This window comes from Rhineura floridana, chromosome 4, assembly GCF_030035675.1.
Source record: "Rhineura floridana isolate rRhiFlo1 chromosome 4, rRhiFlo1.hap2, whole genome shotgun sequence".
In the NCBI taxonomy this organism is placed as follows: domain Eukaryota; kingdom Metazoa; phylum Chordata; class Lepidosauria; order Squamata; family Rhineuridae; genus Rhineura; species Rhineura floridana.
The window spans coordinates 84,889,427-84,896,029 of record NC_084483.1 but is presented as its reverse complement, the minus strand read 5'-3'; positions in this window follow the sequence as shown (position 1 = coordinate 84,896,029).

Here is a 6,603-nt window from a genome sequence, read left to right as displayed (position 1 = left end):
CTACCACCACATCTGGCTTGGTAACAGTACTCACATGCAGGCTTTTCTTTAGCATTTGGCTTCTTCTTGAATTTCCTCTTGCAGCCTGCAGCTTTCTTCCTTGAGGAAGCTTGGTCAGTGCCCAAGTTTTACTTTGGTGCAGAGATTCCACCTCTTGCTTGGCTGGCTGCCTCCACCTTTCAGCTTCGGCTTTGGGTAAGGCTTCAATCTCTATCCAGGTCTCTGGCTCTGGAAGTTCATCTCTTACGAGGTAAGCAAGTCTCTCTGGTGGTACACCTCTGTTGGTGTGTTCAGAGCATCTGGGTGCTGGAGCTGCGGCTGCCCCTTCTGGCTCTGATGCCTGTTCTGGCTCTGTTGCCTCTTCTGGCCCAGACTCCTCACCTTCCTCTGCAGGTATATTGTTATACCTTCTGTGGTGGAAGAATAACCAAGCTTTTTCTTCCATTTCGCTGTCATCTGTTTGGTGTGGCACCCCTTCTGGTCTCTGTGCGCACTTCCTTTCATCAAAATGGACAGCTCTGCATACTTCAATTTTGCCAGTTTTGGGATCTATTACTCTGTATCCCTTTTTCATTGGAGAATATCCAATAAAAATCACTTCCCTGGCAGTGTTGTCAAGTTTGGATCTCTTTTTTTTTGGGATGTGCACAAAAGCCTTCCACCCAAATAGACGAAGGTATGACATACTTGGTACCCTGTCATGCCACAGTTCAAATGGTGTTTTGTTGGTTGCAGATGCAGGAAGTTGATTCTGCAGGTAAGTGGCAGTAACTGCAGCTTCTCCCCAGTACCTCTTTGGTAACTGTGCATCATCCAACAGGGAACGAATCATTTGTTCAAGGGTCCTGTTCATTCTCTCTGAGACCCCATTCTGCTCTGAGTTGTATGCAACTGTAGTCTGGTGCTCTGTGTCTTGCATAGCTCTAGACACATACTCCCCTCCATTGTCAGATCTTATGATCTGTGGCTTTCTGCCAAATTTGTTGGACACAGTTCTAACATAGTCCTTCAGTTTTTGAAGTACTTGACTTTTTTCCCTTATCAGATACATTGTAGTATACCTGGAGTAGTCATCTATAAAAGTCAGCATGTATAAATTTCCACCTTGGAAGGGCATTCTCATTGGCCCATATAGATCTGTGTGAATTAACTCTAGTTTTCCTCTGGTTTTCTGGTTTTCCTCTCACTTTTCTTAGGAAATTTTGGCTTCACACTTTTAGTTTTAATACAGCATTCGCAAGTTTGTGTACAATTGCACTGTTTCATTTTAATGCCTCTTGCCAAATTCTCTTTTTCAAGAGCAGCAACTCTTGTTAAGCTGGCATGACCCATCCTTCTATGCCAAGTATGAACGGACTGAGAATCACTGGTTTCCTTGACCACATTTGCATCCATAGGTTCCAAGCAATCAAGAACTAAAAGTCCATTTTCCACCTTTGTAGTGCAACTTATTACTCCTTTACTTAGAACATGGCAAAATTCTCCACTAAAATGAAATTCGCCTCCAAATTTTAATATTCTGGTGACACTGATTAGATTGTCCTTAAAGTCTGGAACATAAAGAGAGTTCTTCAGTTCTACCTTTCTTTTCTCATGTCCCACTTTACACAATAATTCCACTGTCCCTTTTCCTTCAGAGAAAATTTCCTCTCCAGATGCTGTAAGTATCTTTTGCTTGTGACTTTCAAAACTTATAAACAGACTTCTATCATTTATTAAATGTAAGGTCGATCCTGAGTCAATTAAAAAGCTGCCTTTAGGATCACTCTTTCCTTCATGAGGCACATAGAAGCTAAAATCCTCTTTTTCCGCCTTTCTCTGTCTTTGTTTAAAAGTTTGCGTGGAGGCATCTCTCACTTCTGCTGGCCTGTGTCTAAAGTCAGCCTTTGCTCTCGTCTGCCCTCTACTGCAATCCCTTTGGAAATGATTTGGAGAGCCACACTTGAAGCACAGATCCCGTCTGTCTTGACTCTTTTGTGGATTGGGTTGATGACCCATGCGGCTTCCTTTTGTTTGCTTGTCTCTCCCCACAGTAAGGTTTGCTTGCTCAGAGACAGCCTGCATTTCCTTCTTTTCCCTCAAGTCCTGATCCTTTAAATACGACATGATCTGATTCAGGCTTTGCTCAGAATTGTCTAGTACACAGCAAATTAATTTATGATCCTGATTAAGAGAGCTTAAAAGCAATCCTTTCTTTTATTCTTCATCAAGTACTCTGTCACATCTTTCCAATCTTGCTAAAAGTTCTGAAAACTTTTCTATGTATTTACTCAGGCTTCCTCTTTCATTAGTTTCTTTCAGAGAAAACATAATGTGGCTTTCCGTTTTCTTGTTATAAACTTCTTCCAGCCTTCCATACATTTGTCTAACATTGCTACAATCTGTACAGATATTCAGAGCATGATCTGATAGCGCAGAAATAAGCAGAGACTTTACTTTTGCGTGCTTACGTGTCCATGCAGCCCTCGCGTTTGCATTCTCAGCCGAGGGTTCTCTCTCAGTCAAGATTTCTTCCAGCTCTTCTCCTTCCAGGAGCGCTTTGAACCTTAAATCCCATAGATCGAAGTTATCCTTTTCAAGCCTTGGAACACGTCTCTCCAGCAAAGATACTTCAGCCATCTTTTCTATCTTTGTTCCGCTTTTCTTTCTAACTCAAAGTATCCCTTGTAAATTACACACAAGCACTTTTAGCTTCAGCTACTACTTGCATTCAACTCAGTAGGCTGGGCCCATAACCCTTGTTGCGCTGTGTGTAGTTGTGTTGCTTAATTTCATTTAAAAGCAGCACCACAGCAGCAGAGAGTAACAGCAGATGTTGAAATGCAAGTGTGCCAGCGTGTGCGTGTGTTTACCTAAGAAAGCAGGCTTTTACCCTGCAACAGCATCACTGAGACTGGAGACTTAGTAAAATAAGAAAAGCTACTTTATTTAGAGAAATACATAGTAGATAGAAAAGGCATACCTAGTTCTAACTAACTAACTCAGTTGGAGGCATAACGCCCAGGTGTAGGAGTCAGCCCCATGCTAGGAGAGAGAGCAGAGACAAAGGGAATCTCCTCTCTCCTGGTCAGCCAGAGGACAAAGGAGTGGAAAGGAAAGAAGGAGGAGGGGCAGGTAAGCTTCCCTAAAGGCAGTCTAGCGACAGAAGGAAGTCAGTCAGAGCATCACAGGTAAGAGGTAAACAAGCCTATCCATCTAGAGGACCCTAGCTCTAACTTCCTTCTGGAGCACAAACAAAAGAACAAAACAGGAGTTGCTCTTGCCCCCCTTTCAACAAGGACATAGCAGCAGGCAAGATCTCCCAAAGTGACTGGTCCATATGATCTAGAAGAAAGTTCCCTAAGTCATCCAAACCCCGAGCAAGCAGCTTGTCCTAAACACTGAGGGCTCATCCAAACGGAGCGGGATAATCCACAAAGGTCGCCTTAATGGCGCGCTCCATCACAAGGCCATACACTAGTCGTGGCAAACTCTGACGTCCCTGGTAAGAGTGAAGAGTTTCTTTCCCAAGGCTGGACTCGCGCGCAGAACAGCAGCAGCGGACAGGAAACCTCCTGGTCCCACCAGTGTGCCCCTGTCCTGATGATTTATTTTATTTGAATTAGGAAATTTTAATCATTTATATTATTTCAACATGTGTTTATTACCCGCCTTTTCCTCTTTGTACCCAAACTAAACGGCTCACATCATGAAACGGAGCCGAACGGTTAGAACCGTCGATTTTGATGAAGAGTCACAATCAGTCCCAAAATACCATTCACAATGCTAAAGGTGAACTTCCTGTTCCAGAACTTGAGCCATTCCTAGAAGATAACCCGCCACGATTTCAGAAAACTCTTCCTGGGGCTAGCAGCAGAGTTCCAAACGTCTGACTCCATGGTTAGGCAATTCTCTCGGATACCCTCAGGCAGGCAGGCAGGCAATGGAAGATGTGGCGCCAATTCTGCTGGGTGAAGGGTAATCACGACTTAACTCCACAGAGGGCCAAATGAGGATCGGGGGGGGGTTTTACCCAAATCTGCAGAGCAACCCACCCCGACACGCACACGCACCCCCCTCAATCAGGGGGTGCCAACTGCTTCCTTATCAGTTGTCCCCCATCCTCTCAGCCCCCAAATGATAAAAAGGATCTAGTCAAAGACAGCCATTATCCGAGCCCCTGATCTTTAAGAGATTACCAAACTCGAACTTTAAACCCAATCAGAGGCTCTGTCAGTAGAACAAGAGCGTATTAACCTCTCCCGGGGAAGGGGGCTTGGTTGGGGCTTTACGTCGTTTCCATCGGGGGGTGTAGACGCGGATGCGAGGAGAGGAGGGGAGGCGGAAGAGACTCTCCTTCAATCCCGTCAGCCGGGAGAGGGACGTAAAGAGCTTGAGGCATTGTTTTACGGGCCTGTCAAGGGAGATGTTTTTACCCCGGGCGCAGCGGATTGCGGCGGATCAACAGTCAGCATATTTCATTACATCGGCTACAGTTCTCTAACGGCATAACGAGGAGATCCCTTGGCTGTGAGCCTCCGTGGGGAATTGGTCATGGTGTATTTATTGCTTTGGGATTTGCAGCAAATAATCCCTCTGCTTAAAAGACGAAAGGGTTATTTTATTTTAGGAGGGGGGAGAGAGAGGTAAGAGATTAACTCCACAGGTGACAGCAGGTTACTTTTTGTTTATGGCACTTGTGGCAGCAAGACTTTGCAACTCGCAAGCCTAAACTCTTATAAGAATGGAAATTGTGGAACTGGGGCAGCCCAGGTCATTGGGAGGGACCCTAGGCAAGAGAAGTTCCCGATGGGTTGTGCTCCAGGTGCATGAAACCTTATGGAACCACGCCGTGTCACCCCAGCTCACAATCCACCGCTGAGATATGTAGGTAGAGGAACACCACTGATTGGGCGGATTTGGCAGCGCGCAGGGAGAAATATGCCCTTTGTCAGCTAGCTGGAAAATAAATCCCCGACTCCAGCTTTGCTGCGACAGTGACACACAGCACCCCCACTCACTACACAGAAGCCAGTCCCACTGAGGGCCACCGGGGTTTACTTCCTAGGACAGGATTGGGAAACCTTTGCCCTCTAAGAAGTTGCTGGACCTCAACTCCCTGCAGGACTTTTTATTTAAAACATACCAGTAGAAGTCCCTATAAAAATGCAGGTGGCATCTGGAAGATGGTAGAAAGGCCAGGATGGTTTATGCAGAGGCATCTCCACTTTTCTCTCACATAACAGAGACTGCCTCTTCCAAGATAATGCCTGATAGGACTTTTGTGAGCATTTTATGCAAAGAAAGAAAAAGAAAGAAAGAAAGAAAAAGATTTTTTCTTGCTTCAGTATGTTTTTTTACTCACTATGCAAATGTAATCAATCGATCAACTGATTAACTTATTAAAACTCATCTGATTAATTGACTAAAATGTATTTAACTGAGTGACAAACAGTTACATTTCCAAATGGAAAACAATTGTTCTGTATTTGGGGTGTGTGTGTTTTATTTCCTTTTAGATTCTGCACACACATTTCCTAGCAGACCTCTTTTTACAAGAGGCATTCCCTCCTGTGTGAGAGAGGAGGAATCCCTGTTCTGAGGCAGCATCCGCAGATGGCATCTGAGACACTGTGAGAGACAGCAGTAGCACCATCACCACCACTAAGGAGGAAGCTCTGACTTGTGAGGGACTAACATTTGGCAGCTTGGGCAGCCATTTCTGGGTCAGGATGGCTTTTCTAGGAGACTTGTTGTGGTCCAGAGCTTAGCAGTGTTATTTGTTATTAGCAGAGAGCTTACAATGAAGCAGATTTAAACTTTGTGTGCTGTGTGTGTACCTGAAAGGAGGAAACTTTATCCTGAATTCAAATAACTAGACTTGGTAAAATAAGAAAAGCTACTTTATTCATAGAAATACATAGTTGATAGGAAAGGCATAACTAGTTCCAGCTAACTAACTAAGTTGGAGACACAATGACCAGCCTTGGTAGTTGTCACCATGCTAGAGAAGAGGAACACAGGTAAGGATAGAGAGCTGGAGGACCACCTCTCTGTTTCCCCTTAGGTTTGGAAAAAGAACCCAGACAGGAGTTGTTCTTGCCACACTTCCAACAAGCAGAACTGGAGGGAAGCTTGTCACACTTCTGCTCATTCAGTACCTTCTCCATCTGTCACCAAAGCTGGAGGTTGTGAGAGGCATCAGCAGAAGTAAGGAAGTTCTGGCCAGTGAGGAGGTAACACAAGGATGGGGATCTCTTTTCAGCTTGAGGGCCACATTCACTTCTGGGCATAGGAAGCTGTGTTATACTGAGTCAGACCACTGGTCCTTCTAGCCTAGATCAGTATTGCCTACACTGACTAACAGCAGCTCTCCAGGCAGGGCACATTCACAGCCCTACCTGGAGATGCCAGGGATTAAACCAGGGACCTTCTCTGCATACAAAGCAGATGCTCTGCCACTAAACTGTGGCCCTTCCCTTGCCTTCCAGGGGGGTGGTCACATGCCAGTGGTGAGAGGGGCTAGAGGAAAAAGTAGGTGGGATATTCTATCCCTCCCATGTGTCTCCTTCCCACTCCAGCAGTCAGTTAGCATTCCATGCCCACTGAGCATGCTCAGTTCTC